Source organism: Acinonyx jubatus, chromosome B1 (assembly GCF_027475565.1).
Source record: "Acinonyx jubatus isolate Ajub_Pintada_27869175 chromosome B1, VMU_Ajub_asm_v1.0, whole genome shotgun sequence".
NCBI classification, from domain to species: domain Eukaryota; kingdom Metazoa; phylum Chordata; class Mammalia; order Carnivora; family Felidae; genus Acinonyx; species Acinonyx jubatus.
The window spans coordinates 135,900,209-135,926,224 of record NC_069382.1 but is presented as its reverse complement, the minus strand read 5'-3'; the positions used below and the strand labels follow the sequence as shown (position 1 = coordinate 135,926,224).

At 40.6% G+C, this 26,016-nt stretch overlaps 1 protein-coding gene and 1 long non-coding RNA gene across 2 annotated transcripts in view; both read right to left on the bottom strand.

Moving 5' to 3' along the window:
- Nucleotides 1-26,016, bottom strand: part of RASGEF1B (RasGEF domain family member 1B) — a 161,533-nt gene that overhangs the window by 42,666 nt on the left and 92,851 nt on the right. The gene's annotated exons all lie outside the window — the stretch shown is intronic.
- Nucleotides 4,959-10,703, bottom strand: LOC128314521 (uncharacterized). The gene is made up of 3 exons (XR_008296262.1): nt 10,583-10,703; nt 8,565-8,702; nt 4,959-6,146 (listed from the first exon to the last, which is right to left on the bottom strand). It is a non-coding gene; the product is annotated as an uncharacterized LOC128314521 (long non-coding RNA).

Here is a 26,016-nt window from a genome sequence, read left to right as displayed (position 1 = left end):
TCACTTTCAAAACCAAGGAAGACAAACCCACTAAGTATGATGTACATTGTCTATCTTGCATTTTACCAAAAGATTTATAAGAATTTTATAAAGCAAAACATTAAGAATGATCAAATGCAATTTGGAAACCATCACTTAACAGTTCCTAAGCAAGGTATGTTAATATGACCTAAGCAAGGTCTGTTAATACGACATATAACTATCCCACCCCCCATCCCCACCCCTTTTACACAGGATGATGAAATACTATAGTGGTATGGCTAAGTCAAGACAAAAATATTTTGGAGGCATAGGACTCATTTTTGGGGATCCCCTGTCTTTGGACTCTCTCTTCCACGTGGCTGCAATGGTAGGATAAGTTACTGTGCAAGATGTTGGGCAGACAAATTAGATCAGCCTCGCCCCAGACCTCAGAGAAAACCCCTTATTTTCCCCTTCCTTTTCAATGTGATTTTCCTGGACTTCCCTTTCCTCATCATCGGATTGCTGAGAGTGAAAGGGTGAAGGAGGCTGCTTGGCAAGTTTGGTGCCATACCTTGTTCCTACTTCTACCCTGAGAAAAAGGAATTCTGTCTGTGGGCCAACCTAGCTCATTTGGGGACCACACTGGAATTTCATAGTAATGCAAAGTGTGTATGTGTTTGGCATTGACCTGTGTACATGCATTTCCCTGGAACCTGGGAGAAGGATGATGAAGGCAAGACACAAAGATGTAGATATTCAAGATTCCGAGTCCCTCCCTTCCCCGCTCCGTCAACACCTTCACCTCCTGCCATTTAGAAGGGATTTTTGTGATGAAACACATGTTTGGGTCAGTCTTGGAATGGTCATCTCAATGGTAATTCCCAGCATTTATTATAGTTGACAATGTTCTTTCATATCCATTATCTCATTTAGGGAGAACGTTGGGTCTGTGAGGGTCATTCATTTCTGACAGTTGTCATTGCAGAGGCATATATTTTCCTTTCCTGGGATCACTAAAAATATTAACGATAGTCATTCATTCGGCTCTGCTAAGAAGATACTCCAAAGGACAAAGGAATTGACTAGAAAAGATAACTCCAGGGAACTCTCTTCCACAGATCCATGTGATCCTGTATCGCCATGACTTTTTATCTCCCAGACCTTACTTAAGGTTGTACAAAAGAATGTAACGACCACATGGGAAATGTAGTAGGTTTTCAAAATCCCCTAGGGAGGTGTAAAAAATTACGGTATCTTCATTTATACTAGATAAGAACTGTTGAAAGGCAAAGTTATTATTTTTCCTTTATCAGCATTACTGTTTCACTCATTTGCCAATTCTCATTTACTCATACGAAGTAATTATTTCTAATACCCTCAGGAGGGATATTGGTATTGAGAAGTAATATACCTTGGCCTGATCATAAGGTTATGAGACAATCTCATCATCTCCATTGGTTAAATAATATATAGTGACTTATTATTTTCTGCACAAATATTTCATAACCTGCAACGTGCATCATTTTGACAAGATGTAATGCTATTTTGAGTATAAATTCAACTTTGTTTAACATGAATTTATTTAGATAAGTATTAATCTTATAAAATCTTTATAGTGAGTAGTAAATATAAATGTATTTCTATTTTCTCTTTCTAGTGGTTTTTGTCTGCTTTCTTGTGAATAAGTTGATCTTATAAAGAATTAAGAAAAGGTTTTCTGTTTCAAATTCTTCTACCCTTTAAAGTTAAGCCTGATTATTTTGCTAGAAGATCCCCTCAGTTTTGACTAATTACCAATCTATGTCCTAGAACATTGAATGGGAAAGGAGAATGGAGAAAATTAATAATAGAATAATAAAATTTTAGAACTGGTAGAAATATTAATGACCATCTCTTTTAATCTTTCCCCACCCCAATGCCACCAACCAAGGCATTTATGAAAGGAAATTGAATTCTGGAGAGATTAAATGATCTCTCCAGGACCATCCAACAAGATAATAACAAAGTTATGCAAGTCAAAGAGCCTGGGTAATAAGCCCAAAACTTCAAAAACTACACGATTTTACTTCCTAATTATTTCTGCAAGGGTGAAATCTATGGAGCTACTTTGACATTGGAGAAGTACAATTTGTTTTCAAATATTGATGACAAACTTTCTCTGTTAAATTCTCCTTGAGGAAATGATAAAGGGGAATTCTCTAGAAATTGCTCATATTTTTCATTAGAATTCTCTAAATATTGCTATTACCATTTGTCTTATTTAATATTCAAGATAATAAAATAGTAAACTCTTAGTTGCTTTATCTTTAAAGTAACCATGTTGTAAAGTATCAGTCAGACTCCATAAAGTATATTCGAGAAATTATGTTGATCAGGATGCCTGGGTGGCCCAGTTGGTTGACCATCTGACTTGGTTTTGGCTCAGTCATGATCTCAGGGTTGTGAAAATAAGCCTTTCATCGGGCTCTGTGTTGAGCATGGAGACTGCTTAAGATTCTCCCTTTCTACCTCTCTTTATTTTTTTTTTTATTTTTTTTAACGTTTATTTATTTTTGAGACAGGGAGAGACAGAGCATGAACGGGGGAGGGTCAGAGAGAGGGAGACACAGAATCTGAAACAGGCTTCAGGCTCTGAGCTGTCAGCACAGAGCCTGACGCGGGGCTCGAACTCACAGACCACGAGATCATGACCTGAGCTGAAGTCGGCCGCCCAACCGACTAAGCCACCCAGGCGCTCCTCTACCTCTCTTTAAAATAAATTAAAAAAAAAAAAAAGAAATTATGTTGATCAAAACAGCTTCTCTAATAAGCAGTTACTGTCATCATTATGAAAACATACACCTAAGGTATTTTCTCTTTCATCTACTAAAATAATTGATTTTCATAAGACTATATCATTTTTTAAAAATATTTACAGCATAGTTGTGATTTCTAGATAATTTTGTGAAGTTTAATTTTGTAAAGTATCCAAACATTTATTTTGACAGTTGAATAATATTATTTCCATAGTAAAGCCAGCATTTCCATATATATGTTTAGATACTGTTATAGAAAACATAATGCTAAATAGATTTTCTGCACAAAAACAAAGAGAGCAGATCATACAGTTTAAGTGTGTTTCACTAGTGAATTAGAACAGTTGTCTCTGGAAAGGGGTAGAGAGGGGACTAGGATAGGAGGCAAAGAGGGCTTCAATTTTTTGTATAGTGTTTGATTTCTTTCATAAAGAAAGACGTAAAGCAGCTATGACAAAATGTCCATTATTATCATTTGTGGGTGGTGAGTACACAAGTTTTATAATTTTATTTTATTTTTTAAGTTTTTCAAAAAAACCCCCAATTTTTGTAATTAAAGCTGGATATTTTCATATAGCTATACTGCATAACCTTAAACATCCATATTTAAAGCTTACATTTTAAGGAAATCTATAATGGTAAAGTTACTGTTTTACCTTGTTTTGTGCACTGATTAATCACATTTATAAAGTGTAACTGTCAACCAAAAGTCCAGAGAGTTTCATTTGGTCTCACTATACAAAAGTGTAAGTTGTGAAAAATTTGGTAAATAATGTTATACATCTCACACGGTTGATATTGCTTTCTGATGTAATTGCATGTATCCCCTCTCATACGGTGATGCATATTGTGAGTAAACACACAAAAGAGCTTTGATTCTTGACTGAAGCCTGCTTTAAAGTCGAATCTCCTGCAGACTAACACCACTAGCATATGATTAACGTTTCCAGGGTCTGGAATTAACTAGTGATAATTTTAGAATCTACAATTATTCACATAATTGTCTCCAATTAGCTGTCTCTGAAGAGTGGTCAAGAAATAAAGGGAAGTGGAGGTTGAATGTATTGACAGGTCTCCCTATTCGTGGATTGGTCCATTTACTTCAGGTCTATTGAGAGAGTCAAAGTATGTGTTTGGAGATGTGTTTGGACGAGTCAATGGGGTGGAAGGACACTGCTGTTACTTATAGATGTGGAGTTTGGGAAGAGTTGGAAAAGAAGAGGAATTCTCTGGTCCAGACTATTGCTCAACAATTTAAAAGAGATTATCTCCTAAGAAAAAGCTTGTAAGGAAATAGGCCTGAGAAAGACAAGGCCTTCTCTATGGAGGTATGAACCTCACACCTCTCATAGCATGAAATGTATAACAGAGGGTCAAATAAAATATCTCAGTCTGGATAAAGTTTCCCCAGATAAATAAAACATTTGTCTTGTTTTGTTTTGTTGTGATTTTTTAAAGATTTCATAAACTCCTTTTGAAATGTCCTTCCTTCCTAAGTTAAAAGTTAAACACCAGCTATTACAAAAGGCAGTCATGAATCCAAACTTTCTAACTTCCAAAATACTAACATTAGGGCACCTGGGTGGCTCAGTTGGTTAAGTGTCAGACTTAGGCTCAGGTGATGATCTTGTGATTTGTGGGTTTGAGCCCCACATCAGGCTCTGTGCTGACAGCTCAGAGCCTGGACCCTACTTCAGATTCTGTGTCTTCCTCTCTCTCTGCCCCTCCTCTGCTTGCACTCTCTCTCTCTCTCTCTCTCTCAAAAATAAACATTAAAATTTTTTTTTAAATGCTAACATTAAGTTGTATTCTTTTCCCAAAATAGTTGAACCAGGACAGAATGTTTTTAAAATATCTCTAAATAGATGTGATTTGGGTTAGTCCTGCCCCTGGTCTTGCATTAAGGCTAATGGCAGACATATTATCGTTTTTTGATTCACAACACAAAACAAAATAAAAATGAATGTGAATTTTGATCTATGTCTTTCCCTTGGTAAGGAGAAACCCATATATAATGCCAAAGCCAATCCTTTAATGTATATCTCAATGACATAAGCTCCAGGAAATTCTCACCTGACAAGTAAGTTGTTTATTAGTCCCTAGAAATTTTTACAGAAGTTTTTAGATTTTCCTTTTTCCTTCCTTTTCCTCATCTTCCTTCCTTCCCTTTCTTTCTTTCTTTCTTTCTTTCTTTCTTTCTTTCTTTCTTTCTTTCTTTCTTTCTTCTTCAAACCACATAGTGCTGAAAAATTTTCACTCCAAATCTCAGAGTAATCAACCCATGCTTCAAGGAAGAGGGAATATTTGAACCTGTTAAACAGGAATTCTTTTGAGGAGAAACAACCAGTATATTGAAAAAAGTCGTTTGCCAAAAGGGCTAGCAGAAGCTGTTCCAGAGCACATAAAATGAGGAAAGAAATGCAAAACAGGACAGCTAGTTGAAAGCAAACAGTGGAAGGGACACATTTTCTCACCTAGAGAGCAAGAGCAGTGACCAATATTTCAAAAGGACTCTCGTTAGCATGAGAACAAAGAAAAAGAATCCTATAAAGCTTGGCTCTCCGCTAAAGAACTTAACACTCAGATTCAGAGTTTCTTCACCTGTAAAATGAGGGAATTGGATGAGATGATTTCAGAGGTGTTTTCTAGCTGTCAAATGCTCCTTCATATTAAGTTTTTAATTATTGGTTTTTAGGCTAGTTCCATCTAGATAGCAGCTAGCCAAGAGGCTTCAAGAGGATCAGAAGTGAGTGAAAGACTTGACCCAACCCCACTAACATTATGATTATGGGCATATCCTTTCCCTGGAGTTCAATGTGCACATTATTATAGTGATTATGACATTTGAGAGTCCCTGGGAAGCTTCTTTCACTTTTCCCTAAGCCGTGGCCACACTGGAGGCAGTGGCTACAAGTAATCGCATCATAGCATAGTGACACCTCTGCTCTGGGTCTGGTTTAATGAGACCTGACATTCAACTTCAATAATGGAAGGTCTGGGACTAATTTCTTATTCAACATCTATGCATTGCATGTAGGGTGACCAACCATGCCCATTTTCTTGGGACTGTGCTGGTTTTAGCACTGAAAACCATAAGTCTTGGGCAGATCTTCAGTTGCAGGCAAATTGGAATGGTTGGTTGCCCTAATTTCACAGATATTTACTGAGAAACTTCCACAGTCCAGATCCTGTAAGAGGCATTGGGAACCCAACGAGAGCAAAACAGACAAGGTTCCTTCTATCATGGCGCTTCCTTCCAGGTGGGCAAGACACGCTTAAAACAGGGAAATAACCAATCATCACAGACAGTGATCATTCCTAAGATGGAGAACAGCTATGGGGCCTTCTCAGAGCGGGGGTCAAGGAAGGCTTCTCTTGAAGTAAGACCTGAAGGCCAAGGAGTCAGTCATGAATATTGCCAGTATAGGTGTTAATTCTAGGTCGTTTCTAACAATGAAGAGGCCCCTCAAAGAAACCTTAGGATCATATTATCACTCTCTAACATTATCTTATTTATCCATTTATGTAATTACTATTAGAATTAAATTTGGAATAAAAATTTTAATAGAATAATTAGGATTAAAAAGTATGTGTGATCAAAGACCTTATCTATAATACCAATGCCCACAGCAATAGTTGGTATATAGTAAGGGTTCGATATCTATTGAATAAATAAATAAGTGAAAAGATTGCTACCTTTTGATCTACTATGTAGTTCACCAAACCCACTTTCCCTAAAATATTCCTCTTTTATCAAACCAGCCTGTCCATAAAGTAGGTGGAGTTATATATCCTATGGGACATGGAACAGTCCAGGGCTATTCTGAGCCAGTGTGTGCCTGCTGGCTCCAAGAGAGATTTTGGAAGGACTTTCCTTTGCTCTATGCCCATGTATTAGACTCATAAGATGTCAGATGCTCAGCTACCTAAGTCAAGTACAGATAGAGCTCGTTTTGAAGTATTCAGCTTTATGACGACCCGCTTCTATCAGTGTTGTGCTGTTACTAATTAAAAGAAGGCACAGGTCTGATAAACTCACGGCCTTAATAAATGAATCATAATGACTATTATGCTGATGATTTAATACTAATAAGCACATATTTGTGAATATGAGTTGCATTCTCCTGTTGCAGGTTTTAGAGATTCAAAGCCATGGTCCCTGATGCCAAATTGATAGTTAATGATTGCAGGATCCAGCCCTGGCAACCACGTTGAGTATCAGGAGTTTTTCTGTATAACCATGAGTCATTTAATTCTAACTAAATTTTTAAAAAGGTAGAGGGATGGGTGGTGACCAACATTTATTAAGGATTGGCTGTATGTCAGCAATTGTGCTAAGTGCTTTCTGTATATATTTATTCTGGATAAAAATCCTACAAAGCGCTTAAAATTATCTCCATCTTCACAGAAGAGGAACTAAAACCAAGGGGCGTTTTTAAAAACTGCCTAAGAACAAACATCTAACAAATGACAGATCCAAGATTTGGACCCAGGTGGGCCTAACTATGGTCTAACTAAGGAGGATCCAGTCCATAGAGTGGACACATAAACATTAGATGGATATGCATTGCAATAACTCTTGTAATTGAAGAAAGTTCAAAGCTTGTGTGCTTTTCGTTACCACATAAGTGGTTACAGCACAGTTTGGAGGTGCGGCAATGCTGCCTAATAATCAAGATCACCCACAATGGAAACAGGAAGAACTTGGTTCAAATTCTGGCTCAGTGTGAACTTAAGTTGTTTCCTTATTACAAGCTTCAGCTTTCTCATTTGTAAAATTAAAATAATAATGCCTGTTTTAAAATGAATTAATATGCATATAAAGTCATTAGTATGATATCTGGCACATACAATCAATGGTAGTCAATTAAATTATCATCACTATGCAGCAGCCTGTCTCACCTTTAATACTTCGCTTTCTTTCAAATGCCTTAAAAAAGTGTGACGATGGGGCATCTGGGTGGCTCTGTAGGTTGAATGACCGAGTCTCTTGATTTCGGCTCAGGTCATGATCTCACAGTTCATGGGCTCCAGCCCTGCATCAGGCTCTGCACCGATAGCGTGGAGCCTGCTTGGAATTCTCTCTCTCTCTGTCTCTCTCTCTCCCTCTCTCTCTCTCTCAAAATGAATAAATAAAAAAAATTTTCTTGGAAAAAAATGTGACTATATTTGCTTATCTATATGTGTTGTTGAAAAACCACATGAAAGCTGCTGATACCCTTAAATTTAAATGCTTAAATACTTTAGCATACACCTCCTGAAAATAAGGACATTCTTGTATGTAGATAATATATCTAAGCACCTATGAAAAATCAACAATATTAACTAATATCATTTATTTTCTAGTATATATTTAAATACTTAAGTTTCCTAAATTGTCCCCAAAACTTATTCCCAAAGATTTTTTGAACGAGAATGTAATCAAGGTGTTATATTTGGTGGTTGTTTCGTTATTCTCTATTAATCTGTATCAGTCCCCATCTCACTCCCAAACCTCTCTGCTTTTCTCAACATTGACTTTTTTTTTAAAGAAACCAGGCCATTAGTCTTGGAGAAAGTACCACAATCTGGGTTTGTCTGATATTTTTCCTGGAGGTGTCATTTAACCTGTTCTTCTATCTTCCAAGTTATCTCTAAGTTGGAATGCCGGTCTTAAGGCTTTATTGCTTATAAGTTAAACATTGTACCAAGAACGCTTCAAAGTCGCTGCTATGCAGCTCACGTTACATCATATTAAAATTTCCATGACCACTTCCTCCTCAAAATACTTTGTGGTTTAGCAGCCATCTCTGGGGTATAGCTCACCAGTGATTTTCCACTCCAGCTTCACTTAGCGTCATCTGGGGAGTTTTGAAAAATATTTGTTCCCAACTCGCACCCCTGAAGTTTCTTGTCATGGGCCCAGACACTGGACTGTTGTGAAGCTTCCCCAAGTGAATCTCACTGTAATCAGGATACAGAGGGACTGGTTTAGAACACAAGCTCTGAGAAGGGCATGCCCTTCTTGTTTACGAATACACATCCTCAGGGTCCGGTAGAAAGCCTGGCTCATAACTGCAGCTCAATAATACACGCTGAATCAATCAATTCATTAATATTCAGTGCATAGGCAGTCTCATTCTCCTTTCACACTCTAGCTTTCCCTTTTCTTCTAATTAATGTCTTGGGAAGTCAATAAGCTAATTTTACAGCATGTTCAGCAAACTCAGAACATGCCACGATTTTTCAAATTTCTGAAAATAATATATCAATGGAAAAATAATTGTTTTCAAATATCTAAGAGAGGAAAAAAAGAGCAATCATTTAGCTGTAGTGTTAGATTGATTCTGTTGCAGACAGATTCTGTTCCTTTTTTTTTTTTTTTCTTTTCACATTATCAGTTCTTCCAGTTCTTCTCATAAGGACTGGTGAAATGATTCTGAAATTACTCACGAAGGAAGAAAGACTAGGAGTTTGTCTCAGTTGTAATTGTGTCTTTGAAATATAATGAGAAAAGTTCAACCATGTGGGGGGATGCAGGGGAAAGATAAGGACTTTGGGTATAGTTATATTTCTATTTGTTCCAATTCAACTTTGACCGAATCTTAAAAATGATAAAAAGATGCATGATTCGTTAGGGTTTGCCAAAACTAATCATCTGTGGCTTTAAATACAAGGGAGATAAGAATGGCCACTTTCTCCTCAAAGAGAAGCCTACCCCATAGCAAACTTTAGAGATGGTAAATATATGCTTATTTATTGTACTTGCACTAAATGAAAACCATCAACAACCAAGAGGAAATCAGCAAATGATCAAGCATGCGAGTTTGTATCTGCAAAGGCTTTTACACAAAGGAAAAATGCTCAATCTGACTCATATTAACAAAAATGTAAATTAAAACTATAGCAAAATAGCTTCTTCTTTGACTCATCAGATTAGCAAAAATTCACTGTTGTGGAGGATTACAAATGCACATGCCTTTGGATCCACCAATAGCAGCTAAGGAAAATTGTCCTAAAGATACGCTCCTTTCGTTAAGTGAAATAACGCATGAACAAAGCTATTCATTTCTTCAAGGAAAAGATCAGAAGTAACTAACTGTCCACCACTAGAGAACTGGATAAGTAAGTTCTGATACATTCACAGAATCAAACAGTTTGCAAGGATAATAGGAAAGAATAAGGAAACGATGTACTGATATGCATGGCTCATAGACTTAGTGGAAGAAGGTACAGGTTATTATGCAGTGCATGCCATAACGTATGTAAAAGGGTAAAACAAGAAGGCACATATATTTGTACTGTATTATTTCGTACATGAAAAAGATCTTTAAGCAGATAAACAAGGAACTGATAAGTGGTTAGCTATTTGGGGAGGAGATGGGAAGTAGGTAGGCGGTATACAGCAAGAGGGACAGACAGGAAGGACACTTCTCACACGACACACACCTTTTCCCATTTTATCAATGTTTAAACTGTGCGAATACACATGTTTAAAAATGCGAATGTTCCTTAAAGGCCTTGTCAAAAGTCCTAGGAAAACGTAGATTTTTTGAAAAATACAAACTAACCCAGACATTCTTATTCTCTTATTCTTGTTGCACAGCTTTGGAGTAAATTCTGTTATGTCTCAATTTCACTAAAAATGAAACTGAAACTCTGTGTACTTCTCATACACCCAGACCTAAAACATGGATTCAGAAGGAAACTTAGCAAGCTAATTTCCAACTTTGATTTTTGTTGTCCTACAGAATTTCAAAATTTTAGAATACCAGAAAACATGAATAATTTAGAATCTAAAGAGACCCTTGTTGAAAGACATCCATCCCAAGGCTAGTGCTTACATTAAATTGAAGTAATGATGTCAAAGTAAAATTAATCTCTTTCTCTCATGAAGCTCTTCATGGAATCCGTAAGAGATGGGACGACCTCACACAATGAATTCCACCCAAGAAAAAGGGATTCTTTCTTCTCAGACTAATCAATAAAACGAAAAGGAATTGCGGTTTACTCATTAGCATCTATTGCTTTAGTTATCAGTTACCTTTGCCTGTGTAGGTGACTGTAGGTGACGGTTGCTGCATTGCCAGCACTTTGCCCAATGACATGCGTCCCCGGAAAGTCTGACAGGCCACAGTAAAATATGTCTGGATTCTAGGCTCTCTGTGATGTTGCCGTGTCATATATCCTCTCTCTTTCTTAACTCAATTTCCTTATCTGGAAACAGAGTGACAGCCCAACTGGAATCCCTCACAATTTTGATACAGTTACCAAATAACACAATAGATATGAAAGGCTTTGAAAAGGGTAAACTGAAAACAGTACCACTGTGGCTGCCATTATGACACAGATATGAACAGATAGGACACAGGAAGGAAGACACGATTCCAAAATATACATCGTGGAGAATTAGTCTCATTTTTACAGATGCCCAAAAGGAAACCCAGAGAAAGGTTAAATAGCTTGCTCAAAATCAAGGAGCCACTTGGAAGCAGAACTGGAGACAAATTCCCACTCAGGTGTTTTGATTGTCTCACTCTTCTACTACTCTGCTTCTATCACTTTGAGCCTTGGCAGGACCTAGAAAATGTGAAGGTGGCAAGGTCCACTTGATGGCCCTGGCCATAGGAAGGGTCATCTGAAAAACTGATCAGAGGAGGCACAAAAGGACAGCAGAGTATTGGTTAAGTTCTGGTTGAGTAGCTATAAAAAGGAAAATAAGGCAGGAGGCAACAGAAAAGCAACTTTCACTAAGCATTTCCGACTTATCAGGTTCTTTAGAACTTTATCTCATCTAACCAGTGCAGCAATCTGAAGTCATCTCTGTCTTCTAGTTGAGGAAAGAAGACAAAAACTAGTTAAGGACTTCCCAGAGACCAGACAGCCAAGAAGGGGCAGGCTGTGATGAAATATGGGGCGGAGGGCCTCTGGGTCAGGCCCCTGATCACTCTGCCTCATTCCACACTATGGATAAAGATTGTGCAGCATGTGGGCCCAATGGAAGGATACTAGATATTTTTTTTAAAAATATTTGTAATTGGGGCACCTGGGTGGCTCAGTGGGTTGGGCGGCCAACTTCGGCTCAGGTCATGATCTCTCAGTTCACGAGTTCAAGCCCCACATCGGACTCTGTGCTGACAGTTCAGAGCCTGGAGCCTCCTTTGGATTCTGTGTCACCCTCTCTCTCTGCCTACCCACCCCCCAACTCGTGCTCTGTCTCTCTCTCAAAAATGAATTAAATGTTAAAAAAAAATTTTTTTTTTTAAAGTAAAAATCTCAAGATGGACTCATGTTGGGTGTTTTCCGTTTGACAGTGAAAAACCTGGGGCTACATCTTTGAGATTAAATCTCTAGGATCCTCCTTTAGGAAGGACAAGAACAGGGGGTTTGAGTCAATGAATAAATACTATCACATAGGACTTTTTGAGTGAGTTTTTTTTTTTCCTGTGCTAAATTCCTGAATGGTAATAATATCTGACACATATACAAAACTTTCTAAATACCAGGTACTCATCTGAGGAGTTATACATTTATTTAAGATTCATAATTATATAAGGTGAGTTCATTATTATTTCTATTGCAAATGAGAAAACCGACACACAGAGAGGTCAAGTAATTTGTCCAAGATGAAACAGCCTAAAAAATCCACTGCTGGTGTCAGGGATTAAACCCAGGCAGTTCAGCTAGCAGGACTTAATGTTGCACTTTATATAGAACTTTGCATATTCTGTCACCTAGGATTTCATTAAAACAGCAGCCTAGCTGCCTACACGAAACCTCTTGAATTCTGGAATTGGACAGATAAGAACTCATTTACTCACTAAGCAAGTCCTTCCAATATTCATTCACTCAATATGTATTATAATCCTACTGTGTATCAGGCTCAGTAACAGCAAAAACAGACGTGGTTTCTGCTATCCTCTAACTCAGAGTCTTGGGAGAGAAATTCTTGAATCAATTAATTATCCAAATAAATGTAACGTTACAAACTCTCCTAAGAAGTATGAAGGAAATGTACAAGATGTTACAAGATTATAAGAACATTTAAAGAGGTATCTGTCCTAGTTGAGGGTAGTTCCTGAGGAACTTTGACCTTTGAGCTGGGATTACAAAACAAGAGTTGCTTAACATTTCTAAACCTTAATCCTCACCAGTAAAATAGGGGTAATGGTTCACAAGGTTATCCCAGCACTTAGTAACTACTTAATTAATGATAGTTATGGCCTTGTTATTTTTAATTTTCTCATTACTCCTTGACCAGTATCCACTTAGAAAATAGGATAAAGGAAACATAAAGATTTAGAATAATAAATTTAGCAAGCATAAAAGTAGAAAGGATAGAGGAGAAAAAGAAAATAACTTGAAAATGCAATGGATTTTAATTTTTTTAAGTTTATTTATTTATTTTGAGAGAGAGAGAGAGAGAGAGAGAGAGAGAGAGTCCCAAGCAGACTCTATACTGTCAGCACAGAGCTCAGATGTAGACTCAAACTCAAGAAACGTTAGATCATGACCTGACCCAAAATTAAGACTTGGATGCTCAACCTACTGAGCCACCCAGGTACCCCTCTATGGATTTTAATTTTTAAAAAAATAGAGTGCTTCAGCAAAATGAGCAGTATATTGTAAGTAACCAACTGGGAAAATAAACGCATACAGGAAACTTAATGCTTTGGTGGTGTTTTCCCGACGGCTCCAGGATTTTGTCATGATATTGTTTATGTCTGGCTGATGGCATGTTTCTCTGTGTTTTTAAGTATTTCTTTCAGCATTAGGCATTGGATTGATTGATTGATTGATTGATTTGCATGCTCTTTTACTCAGAGTTTAACATTGCAGCATATAGGAGAAAGGGTTGGACTGACATCACGTAGGTGGGTAAGGACTGTGAGGGTGTGGGTGGAGAACATATAGCTCTAATGAGGAAAGATGTTTCAAAGCTAGTATGTGGGCCACAGAGAGTTTCCAGCCTGATTACTCTCTGCTTCAGCTTAGCAACGAAAAGAAGGAAAGCTGTGATGAGTTACGTGACACCAGATTCTTCAGACAGAAATTTGCCCTTGCCTTCTTGGGGAGGGCATTTCAAAGGGTCAGGGGGCCCTTCAAAGGGCCGGGAGCCTCATCCAGGACTAGTGTTAAACTGATGGAGGTGTGCACCCTGGCAATCCATGAGTACATAGCAAGACCAGCAAGGAGGCTGGGTGCTCATGGGAGGCTGTGCTGATGTGGCCATGAGCACACTCTCATCCAGAACCCAAACTCCACAGCACTTCATCTGTGGGCAGGGAGAGGAGCTATGTTGACCAGGAAAGGCGGTGGGGAGTGGGGTCCATGGGGATCGGCCAGGGCCACCTCCCCATCCAGATGAAGTCTGGCCTGTAGCTGCCCCCCCGCCCCCCCCCCACACCTTTAAGCCAGTGGGTTTGGGGTTTGATTCTCATGGAGTCCAGTCCTGGCGGCAGTATCTTTCGGGAGTTCAGTTGACTCAGGTGCTCTGGGAAAAAGTTCTCTGTCCTCAATGCCTATATTCCTGGGCACCTGTAGTCCTGGAGTTTCCATTAGTAAAATATTTGCTTTCCTTTAGGTAGTCTAGAAGCAACTAACACATGTGCCTGACTTCCTCTCTTCTACTTCTTCTGGGAGAAATTCTGAATTATTAAAGGGGGCTATGTTAAATAGGGGATATGGGACATTAAGTGTAGACAGCTCCAAAAGCCACCATTAACTATGAATATAATTGCCATGCTCCCCTTTAAATGCAATGGTGTTTTTGTCATCATCAGGGATAAACACTGGAGGCGTCTCATGTTTCCAGGGTGATTCTGGGGGTCCTGACCTTTCATTTAAAAGGTACGTTTTGTAACTACATGTGCACTTTTCCCCTTGTGATTAGACCATTGCGTCTGAGCACTGACTAATGCCAATGACATTTCTGCCCCCTCCCCTTCCAAGCACACACACATACATACGTGGAGGAGTGGGGCGGGGGGGGGGGGGGTGTAAAGCCCAGTAAAGAAACAGGGCAGGAAAAGAGCTTTACAGGCATAAGGAGGCAATAAATAGAATCACCATGGCAAATCCAGAACTAAGAGAAGCTTTTAAAGGCAAGATTGCCTGCAAGCCTCTTTCTCCAGAAGATCCATTCCTCAAGTCCCCCTCATCATGCAGGCAAAGAAGCAGGCAGGCACGCTTAGATCTGCATGGGCGGGATTCTACTTAGTTCAAATTCTTAATCTTAAAACCACACAGCAAAGAGGATGCCTTTTTCCTCCCTCGAATGTAACGAATGAGTTTTAAAATATATTTCTTGGGGCGCCTGGGTGGCTCAGTCTGCTCAGCATCTGAGTCCTGGCTTTGGCTCAGGTCACAGTTTCACAGTTTGTGAGTTCAAGCCCCGAGTCGGGCTCTTTGCCGACAACACAGAGCCTGCTTGGGATTCTCTCTCTCCCCACCGCTCTCTGCCCTTCCCCCACTCACTCACTCCATCCCTCTCCCAAAATAAATAAACTTTCAACAAATAACAAATAAAAAAAATCTCCTGTGTACATTTAGTCATTGGGCTATTTAGCACACCTAGCATATAGTAGGTCGTAAGCAGGTGCTGAGTGAAATATCTAAAGTATGAGAAACCACATGTGTGTTTCCCAATGACCAGCAAAAGGAATTCTGCTGCTCAGGAAAGAACCTGAATTATCTGTCGTGTGTCAAAAACAAAAGGCCCCAGTGGTGCAGTTCTTCTGTTTAAGTCTCCAGAAACAGAAAACAACTGCTTGCGTATTTATCGACCTGAGACCGCTGTATCTGGAGTCTGGCTCTAGAAACAACAGGAAAATAAAATATCTTTAAACAATTTAGATATAGATACAAAGGACCCTCCCCCAAAGCTGTTTGGTGCCACCTTCTTTTTTTCCCCCTCTGCTTCCTTCTTTTCAAACACTACCTGCCAGACTGCGGCAATCACCCTGTGAATGTAAGTAATTTCCTTATTGACAGCCTCCCATTCTGCCTGACATCTGCCAGCGCTCCCTGACACTTGAATAAGCATTAAGACATTAACAGTCTGGCACAGGTTCCAGGGCTAGAATGGCAATGCTTGGCAGGCCGGCTGCACAAAGCCACATGCAGAGAGACCCCCACTCATTCAACTCTGTCGTCCTTCTGGTTCGAAAATGCGGCAGAGCCCAGAGTAAATGCCGATTATTCGCTCCACTGCTCTGGCATTTTGGTGTCTCCTTAGACAGGCCAGATCGTACATTAAAAGAAAAGAAAAGAAAAACAAGAAAACGCCTGCCTGTGAGGCGGTGTAAGTGAGAAGTGAACGTTCAGAAAAAGGCAGGTCTTTGCTCACCGGGATGAGTTAATATTTTAAAGGGACTGACTTAGAATGAAAAGGCAAAGTCAAGCCCCCCCTGACTAACACATAGGACAATTTGCATCATGCTTGCTTCTGATAATAGCAAATTCTTCCCGAAGACTTGCTGGCAAATGCCATCTTTGTGCCGTGGATTTTTGAAAGCCAATTTGTCAGATCATCATACACAAAATTATTAGGAAAGAACACCACAGTACGCTTTGTTGCCAGGATCTGTTCACTGAGAAATGGCAAAGCTATTCACATGCTTGATTTTTAAACTGTTAAGTGAGTCAGAGAGCCGCCTCTGTTCTATTCCAAGCAGGGCTTGTTTTGGATCAAAACCCCACAATCCACACAGGTAATGCTAAAATTAACATCAAAATAGAAGGGGCAGAACTGCAAATGTGACACTTTTTCTTGAGTGAAAAATGACTCAATATGGCTGCACTTGGGAAACAAAAGAGGAGTTTAAATAGGTTTTACAAAAGTTCAAGGTGGTCTAATTACAGGGTCAGGCAAGATGTTCCCCTTGGAAGCACTCTGTGGCTCAAGATGTTGACATCTTCTGAGGGTAAAAAGATCCCGATTTGTCTCATTCCTCCAGTTGGCCACCGTTAGGAAGGACCCAGCGATGCCACCATGCCACCAGAGAACAGCCGATATTTACATAGTGATTCCTTCTGCAAATACCTTCATTTCCTAGTTGTTTGATCTGAGCCTGGGTCATTATCTCTGCTTTGCAAAAGAGGAAGAGAAAGAGGCCCCCAAAGGATAAGGAGCTTGCCCCAAATCACACAGGTAGTAAATGGTGGAGGCCCATAGTGAATCTGGACCTCGTCTCCTAGGTTGGTATATTTCCATTGCATTTTCTCCCAGCCCCAGGGGGCTTGGTTAGAAAGGAGACAGTAAACCAGGAAGGACAGTGACTGCCTTTCGAGAGCCCAAAGAGCTGTCTATGATCATGATTAGGCTGACTGACTGGTATCTGAGTGAAACCAATAAAATCCGCTCCAATCCACAAGAGAGGGCTGCTCAGGTGGGCAGGGTGGTTCCCTTCAGACTGACCTCATTTCTTCATGAACACAGCAGGAGACTCAGGGCCAGCCACGTGGTGGCATGGGTGTGTCTGTGGGTGCTTGGGCAGGGGGAGTCAGCATTCTCAAACCCAATTCCTGGCCACCTCCAGGTTTGCCACTCCATATCTTGAAGGCTTCAGAGTCAAGAGGACCTGAATTCAAGTTCTGTTTCTCATTAGCTGTGTAGGCTGGGCTAAATTTAGTCAGCTAAATCTCATTTTTTTCTTTTTAAAATAGTGATGTCAACCGTATCTTCCTTACAGGGCTTCCCGTGAGGGCTGACTGAGCTAAAGCTTGTCAAATTTTTAGCACAGCAAATGCTCAAAAATAAACGTGGGGGGCACTTGGGTGGCTCAGCTGGTTAAGCGTTCGACTCTTGATTTTGGCTCGGGTCATGATCTTGCAGGTTCATGAGTTCGAGCCGTGTATCAGGCTCCACATGGGATTCTGTCTCTCCCTGTCTCTCCCTCTTTCTTCTCCTCCCCTGCTCATACCCTCTCTAAATAAATAAATAAATAAATAAATAAATAATTTAAAAACATAAAAAATAAATGCCAATATATTGCTGTTATTAATTAATATAGGGACTAATGTAAGGCTCCTCTCTGATCATCTATTTAACATCTCCCTTTGGATCTCCTATGAGACATTACTATTAGTAATTGATATAGGAGCTCATCTAAGGCTCCCACCTTTGTGATTGCTCACCTGACACCTCCCTTTGGATGTCCTACAGTTATTTCAAATGCATGCCCCAAGCCAGTTCAACTTCCACATAGCCATAATGATCACCACAAAAAGCTATTGAGAGTATAGTCTGTGTTCTGTACGTTGTATTTATTATCTTATTTAATCCTGCAACTTAGGGGTTCTATTTCACTGCTACAGATTGGGCAAATTCTGAAGCTCAGGGAGCTTAAGTAAACTACCCAAAGCTTCACCGCTGTTAGTATCAGAATCGACTTCGAAGCTGATGTGCATGCCCACTCTATATCTAAACCCCCTTACCCCTGCCAGAGACTAGGCTGCAAACCACAGGAACTTTGATTCTTTCTTCTGTCTCAGTCTCCCATTCCTTTCTTGCTATTCACCACATGGCAATCTTTCGCATCTTGTCCAGGCTTCACATTCACTCTGATTACCCTGGTTCCGGACTGCTTTTCTATTTGCTGGATATCAGATACTTTCTGGATGCCCCTTTTTCATTTCCAGTCCCTTTCTAATTCAGTCCTCCCACCCAATACACACATGCACAATGCTGCCTGATCAACCCCCTAAAGCCTAGCTCTCATTATGTCCTCTCTGCAGAAGATGTTCAATGACTTCCTGCGTTCTGCAGAAGAAAAATGATACTAGTCAGCTTTGACAATCAAGGTCTGCTTCCTCCATAAATGTGCAATTGAGCTTTCTGGTTCCCATTACAACTCTTTGCATACTCAGCAAAATGCACAATCCATGGGGCAGAAATCTGTGCCTCTTGTTCATTGCTGCCTCTCCAACACCTAGAATAATTGCTTGTTTACGTTAAATATTTGCTGGTTGAATGAATGAGTGAAAACAATTTGCCCCGCCAAAATGATTATACTTTCTTTCTACCGTGTTTTACTGCAGAGCCCATTGGACATTTAAAGACATGAAATCTGCCTTCATTTTTTTAAAGCTGCTGGTATATTTTTTAAAGATGGTGAAGAGCCAAAACATAGTTTCTTAAAATATTTGGCATATTTTAGAAGATAATGTTTATCAGTGTAACACTTCTAAAGTTTATTAAACACAATCCAATATAATTGTATCATTGCAAAGGAGATTTAGAATTTAGAATTACATAAGTTTTAGAAATAGTCATTACTAGTCACTACAGGCAGTGTAACCCAGTATTGGAACACCAGTGTAAGATAAAGTGACAAAGGCCTTTTTTTTTTTTTTTTTTTTTTGGTAAATATTTATTTATTTATTTTGACAGACAGAGAGCAAGCAAGGGAGGGGCAGAGAGAGAAGGAGAGAGAGAGTCCCAGGCAGGCTCTGTGCTATCAGTGCAGGGCCCGACTTCGAGCTCGAACTCACAAACTGTGAGATCATGACCTGAGCCGAAATCTGGATTTGGACGCTTAACCAACTGAGCCTCCATTCAACTGGCTCCAACCAACTGGCTCCACTGAGCCACCCAGGTGTCCCACAGAGGTCTTCTTTATTCTTTTTTTTTTTTATTTAAAAATTTTCTTAATGTTTATTTTTCAGAGAGATAAAGAGACCAAATGTGAGAGTGGGAGGGGCAGAGATAGAGAGGGAGACACAGAATCCAAAGGAGGCTCCAGGTTGTGAGCTGTCAGCACAGAACCCGATGCGGGGCTCGAACTCCTGAGCTGTGAGATCATGACCTGAGCTGAAGTCAGATGCTTAACCGACTGAGCCACCCAGGCGCCCCAGGTCTTCTTTACTCTTGCCAGTATGTGTTGCCGAGACAAGCCATAAATGCTTCTTTTTTTTTTTTTTCAATATATGAAATTTATTGTCAAATTGGTTTCCATACAACACCCAGTGCTCATCCCAAAAAGTGCCCTCCTTAATGCCCATTACCCACTTTCCCCTTTCTCCCACCCCCCCTCAACCCTCAGTTTGTTCTCAGTTTTTAAGTCTCTTATGCTTTAAGCCATAAATGCTTCTGATGCCCCCACTGAGCATGTGCCTTGAACTAAAGCCTCTGCTGCCCCGTATGATCCCTCAGGCCTATCTTCACACATTGTTCTTTCCCCTCACCTGTGCATCTTTACACCCAACTTTTCCTTCAAAGGCTAAACTAAATATCCATCTCCCATCTTTTCCGAGGCCTCTCTCCTCTGAAGAAATCTCTTATTCCTTCCCCATAGCAATTTCCTGTGGGTTCATACATGTTACAATTTATCAGCTTACTCCCTGCACTTGAGTTCTGCATGTCGTGACTAGGTTTGTGAGAGCAGAGCTCATCATCTGTTTCTGATTTATCTTCCTAACCACTCTCCACCTACTGTTTGGGTATCATGTCATGCTCACAGATGCTCAGTATATATTTTTTGAATAAATAAGTGAATGTGGCAATGCAGGTAAAAATAACAGATGGCTGAAGTCTCGGCGTTAGGCATCAGGCAGACTTTCCGAGTTGGCAGAGGGAGAGGGGGAGAGAGGAACTCGGTCAGAGGGTTATCCGATTAAAGGCAGCATATTATGAAAAGTGACATAGCCTACTGATGAAGTGTGGGCTCCTGAGCCAGACTGCTGGGGTTCAAATACCAGCGCTGTTTAACTGTATGAACGTGGGGCATCAAATGATATTTTTACCTATCACATGGGTTTTGTTGTGGAGATTAAAGAAGCTAGTAAATGTAAAGGGGTGACCCCCCCCCCACTGTGGGAGATGGCGATATTGTTTCAAATATTTTGCTGCCTCTCATGTTAAAAAAAATTAATGTATAATATATTAAATGTAACATTCAATTTAAATATAGATGTAAATATCTCTGTTCATTGCCTCACGTCTCTGCTCACTGTCACATGACCTGATGTGTTCCTTCCATCGGCATCGGACTTGGCCCTATGACCTGCTTTGACTTGTGGAATTTAAGTATAAGTGACAGATGCCATGACTGAGCAGAGGCTTTCAGGGTCACTATGCCCTTTGACCCTGGCCACAAGACTGATGTATCTCACCAAAGGTCATCTTCTTCATGCTGGATCCTGTGTTGGAGAAGCCATGTGGAGCAGAGCCTCAGTCACCACAACCAGTAAACAACACACGAGAAACAAGCCTCTGCTGTGGTAGGCCACTGGGATTTGGGGATTGTGCTTGGGACATGACGTGGTGAAGCTGACGCATAGCCCAGTGACAGAAGTAGCCCATCCATGTAAAGTGCTTGGAACAGTGCCTGGACCGTAAGAGGGGCTCAGTAGTGATTATCATTGCCAATGTGCTCTGACTTTTGACACGACTTCCTAATTGGCACTCATCTGTCTTAGATTAAAAGCCTCATATTTGGACTCTTCAAAGTATTTTGGTGTATACAGTCGTCTGGCTGAGAGCTGGAAGGTGTGTGTTCCAGTCCTAACTTGCTTTTTCTGGGGCTCTATTTCCTCATAGATAATTGTCAAGTTTCCTTCCAGCTCAAAGAAATTTCCGAGTCCCCAGACAAGCAGCTGCTGGAATCTTGCAATCGCTCGGTAAACAAATGTTGGATCTACTGCTTACAAAGCTGGGTGACTTCAGGCCCTCAGCTTCTTAGTCTTTCCCTTCACAGGGTTTACGTTAGGCTTTCGCCACTGTCAGTTTTCAAGGCAATGGAATTTATAGAGGCTCCTGCAGCACAGCCCTACTTTTTGTTTTATTTCTGAAATTAAGTCACGAAACTCTTAGCCAGAGGAAAAAAGGGATTTCCTAGAAAACAAGTCACAAAAAGTCTTTGGCTCACCAAGGATGCATTTCACTTAAAGGTCTTAAAATAAAAAGCAAGGTACAATCAGAGAAGAAAACTAGGCTGCCATGGTGGGCAGAGGTCTGGCCTGAAAACTAAATATTGGGTTCCAGGCTTCTTCCTGCCATTAATCAGTCAGGTGATCTTGGGCAATCACTCATTACTCCAGGTTTCGATTTCCCTATTCTGCAAATTCCTGTCTAGTGCTAATGTTTTATCACTATGACTCCATCAAAACTAATTGACAAGGTTGTTTTTTTACAAGTTTCAAGTGGCAGTTCTCTTAATTTGTAGAGTTGGGGAAATACGTTAACGGAGGGGAATGTTTACAGGGGAAGCCCAGCCCACACAAATCTTCCGAATTGCTAATAAATTTTGATCCTAAAGGAGAAATAAAAGAAAGAACTTGATTTATAATCATTTAGCAAACACAAGCACTGTTTTGTTTGCCAGAAGAACAGGTGGCCTAGTATCTTTTCCTGCCCACTCACAGGAGATTTTCTGCTCCAACTAAGGAAAGCTGATCTCTGCCATATTCCTCCTAAGTCTATTGAAATGTAGCCAGATCTTCAAAGTCCCAGCCAGAGGTCTGTCAAGTTGAGTGTGGGTACCAAAGCTGGTCCATGCACCGATTGCTTTCCAACATCAGGTCCTTCTCTTATCCCTTGGGATGGCAGGTGCTTGCTGTCCCCATGCTACTGGCCGTAGCAGAGTCCAGTTAAGACTCCAGCTTCCATGTCCCCCTTTCCTTGAATTCCCACCACCATATCCTATTCTTGCTTGTGAGCAGAGACCGCTCCAAAGTTGGCTTTGGTAAACAGACAATCTAATTAAGATCGTGTGCCCCATGAAGTCCCTAGGATCTCCCCTTAAAAACATATCGTCTCCCTTACATACAGATTCTATGGTTGCCAAAACTTGTGAAAGCCCACACTCAACCTCAGGAGGGCATTCTAGAAGAAGGGGCATGAGGGTGCCCTGCTCAGATTCTCCTTCTGCGAGAACCTGTGGTGGCTCATGGTGAATTGATAGCCTCCAGCATATTTTGGATTTACTGAGCATTCACTCAGAGGCCACACTTCCCCAGGGCTGCTCCCAGCCAAAAACTGTGCACAGTGGTGGACTAGAGCTGGGTCATTCCTGTCTCAAGGGGGGATTCCTCAGACGGGCACTTTTGGCGTGGGGACTTTCCATCAGGATGGTCGAAACTTTCTCAGAACTCTGCTGTGGTCTGAAACTCTTCCTACTCAATCCTTCCTTCCCTAGATTTCAGACCGACACTGAAAGGGCTGAAGATTCCCCCTGCCTGCTCCTTCTGTTCCCCACTTTATCCCCTATCCTCCACGGGCACTTTCCTCAGTAAACCTCCTGCACATTTTAACCCTTTTGGTATCTGCTTCTAAGAGCAGCAGGGCATAACACTTTCAAAAGTTAGCATGCCTGGCCCACCATATTAGTTAGGGTTCTCCAGAGAAATTGAACCAATGGGAGATTGAACTATCTGTTTATCTATCTATCTATATTATAATGAAGTGGCTTATATGAGTACAGAGTCTGAGAAGTCCCAAGATTTACAGCTGGCAAGTTGGCAAGCTCAGGAGAGCCAATGTGTAGTTCTAGTCAGAATCTGAAGGCCTGAGAGCCAGTGGTGTAAGTTCTAGTCTGAAAGCTGGCAAGCTTGAGACCCAAGAAGAGCTGATGTTTCAGAGTCTGAAGAATAGAACAGACCCATGTCAAAGCAGTCAGGCAGGAGGAGTTCTCTCTTACTCCTACAGAGTGAGGAGCTGGTGTGGTGGCAGCAATATGGTATTAGCCGTTTTGTTCTATGCAGGCCTTCAACTGATTGGATGAGGCTCACCCACATTAGCAAAGACAATGTACTCAGTCTACTGATTCAAATGTTAACCTTACACAGAAACACTCTCACAGACATGTCCAGAATAATGTTTGACCAAATATCTGTGTACTTCGTGACCTAGTCAAGTTGATAGATAAAGTTAACCATCACACCCATTGAATCCAATGCTAACCAGTTAAAGCACTTCTGCTAAAGCCATGAATACAAGTCACAGTATGGTATGAGTTGCATTTATGTTTCTTTTGTTCTTTAATTTTTTAATGTTTATTTATTTTTGAGAGAGAGAGACAGATAGGGCACGAGTGGGGGAGGGGCAGAGAGAGAGGAAAACACAGAATCTGAAGCAGGCTCTAGGCTCTGAGCTGTCAGCGCAGAGCCTGTTGTGGAGCTCAAACTCATGAACCACGATACCATGACCTGAGCCAAAGTCAGATGCTTAACCGACTGAGCCACCCAGGCGCCCCTATGTTTATTTCTCTCTCTAAAAAAAATCTATGACTAAAAAAAGATCTATGAATGCCTGAAGGTATAAACTATGTCTTATTCATTTTTAGATCCTAAGTACATATTGAAAATTCAATAACTTATATTTATTGAGTTACTATTATGCACAAACAAGGTGTTTGTGTACTATCTGCACAAACAAGGTGTTAAGGGTATAGCAGTAAACGAAACAGACCAGGTTCTTTGTGCTCAGACAGCTAACGCATCAATGAGAAAGACGAGCAATATATAAAACAGCTGAATATATTATATCATGTGCCATTGTAAGAGTGAAAAGGAAAAAGTAAAGTGAGCAAGGGGATACAAGGGAATGGAGAGATGTCATTTTATATATAGGTGTTCAAAGATGGCTTGTATGGGTAACTGATGGATGAAAGACTCTATGAATGGAGGTATTGGGAAGGTGGTTTAAGTGTGTTGGGGTGGGCAGGAATTTAGAGTTACACAGAGCAGAAGGCAGGCCTCCTCCTCCACCCAGGTAATCAGCTGAACGAAATTATTAGTTCCTCCAGTTCGGCCTGTTCTTTGCCTCCCTTACTCTATCTTTACAACTTTTCTTACACGGCAGGCACAGAGTACCTTTCCTTAAGTGACTTCCCCACTGGAGTAAGTTTTTAAGTCAACTTTATTGCTCTCCTTGACCTTCCCCAACATGAGGGCTTGGGGCCAGTTTCCACTTCTGAAGAAATTCCTCTAAAAGTGGTGCTCTGGAGACACTTCAGTAAATGAAGATAGACTTGGCAAAGAAATTCCAAGCGTACAGGCAGATAATTAAGAGAGATTTTCAAAGCCTAGGGGGAAATCAAAGACCATTATGTATGTATGGTTTGCACTAAACCACTTTTATTACAATTTGAGCTCCGTACAGCTGTGCAGCAATTGAGGAGTGAAAAAATAAAAGTCACGTGGATGCCAACCTTCTAGCAGCCTACAGGAGCCACACATACGTTTCACAGCTCCGGCGGAATTACAGAAACCAAAATTGGTGATTTTATTGTGGTTCTAATGAGGAAATGATGACATAACAATTGAGAAGAAAAGGCTTCAAAATTTCCCTTCCCTACTTCCACCCTTCTGATTCAATTCCTTATTCTCGGCAGGGATGTGGCAAGAAGAATGAGATTTTGTATGCAGTCATCAGAAGTCTCTGGGAGGCTTAGTAGATGAGTCTGGGCTTTGGAACCAGGCAGGCCTAGATATGCCATTTAGTTCTGTCAGTTAAGAGCTGTGTGATCTTAGGCAAATTAGTCTCTCTGAGTTCCACTTCCCTTGTTGGTAAAATACCCACTTGATACAGTTGTGATGATCCCATGAGATAGGGTAAGAAAGGTGCATGGAACATGATAGGTGCTTAATGAATGACTGTTCATCTTCCTGGAAAGGAAGGTACTTATGGAACTCAAAAAGCATTATCATAGTTTCTTTTTATTATTTATAATAAAGATTATGATATCAAAAAGTTCTTTGTCAAGAACAGTGATCACAAAAGTACATGTCTTTGGTAAACCTAGAGTAGGATTTGATTTGTGATCTGCAGAGGAGAACAGTGGCAAAATGGAGGGCCCATGCCACTCTAATGGGGCAAGTAGGGACACCTGGGTTGCCTTGGGCACTAGGGGCTCAGTTAGTTGAACTTCGAATTCTTGATCTCGGCTCAGGTCATGATCCCTGGGTCATGTGATCGAGTCCCATATTGGGCTCTGTGCTAACTGCACGAGGCCTACTTGGGAGTCTCTCGCCCTCTCTCTCTCTGCCTCTCTCTCTCTCTCTCTCTCTCAAAATAAACATTTAAAAAAATAAAGGGGCAACTAAAAGATTTATGACTGACATGAGGGGGTGCACCCTTCATCTGCTGGAGGGCCTAAGCCCCATTTAAAGGGGGCAGTTGCTACTTAGCTCCTACCTGAGGCTAGTGCAGACCTGCTATTGATATTTTTAAATCCCTCAATCCATTTCTATGTGAAATTTCCAGTTCGCATCAAATGGCTTCTTAGTTAATTAATAGAAAACACAGAAGGGCACCTGGGTGGCTCAGTTGGTTAAG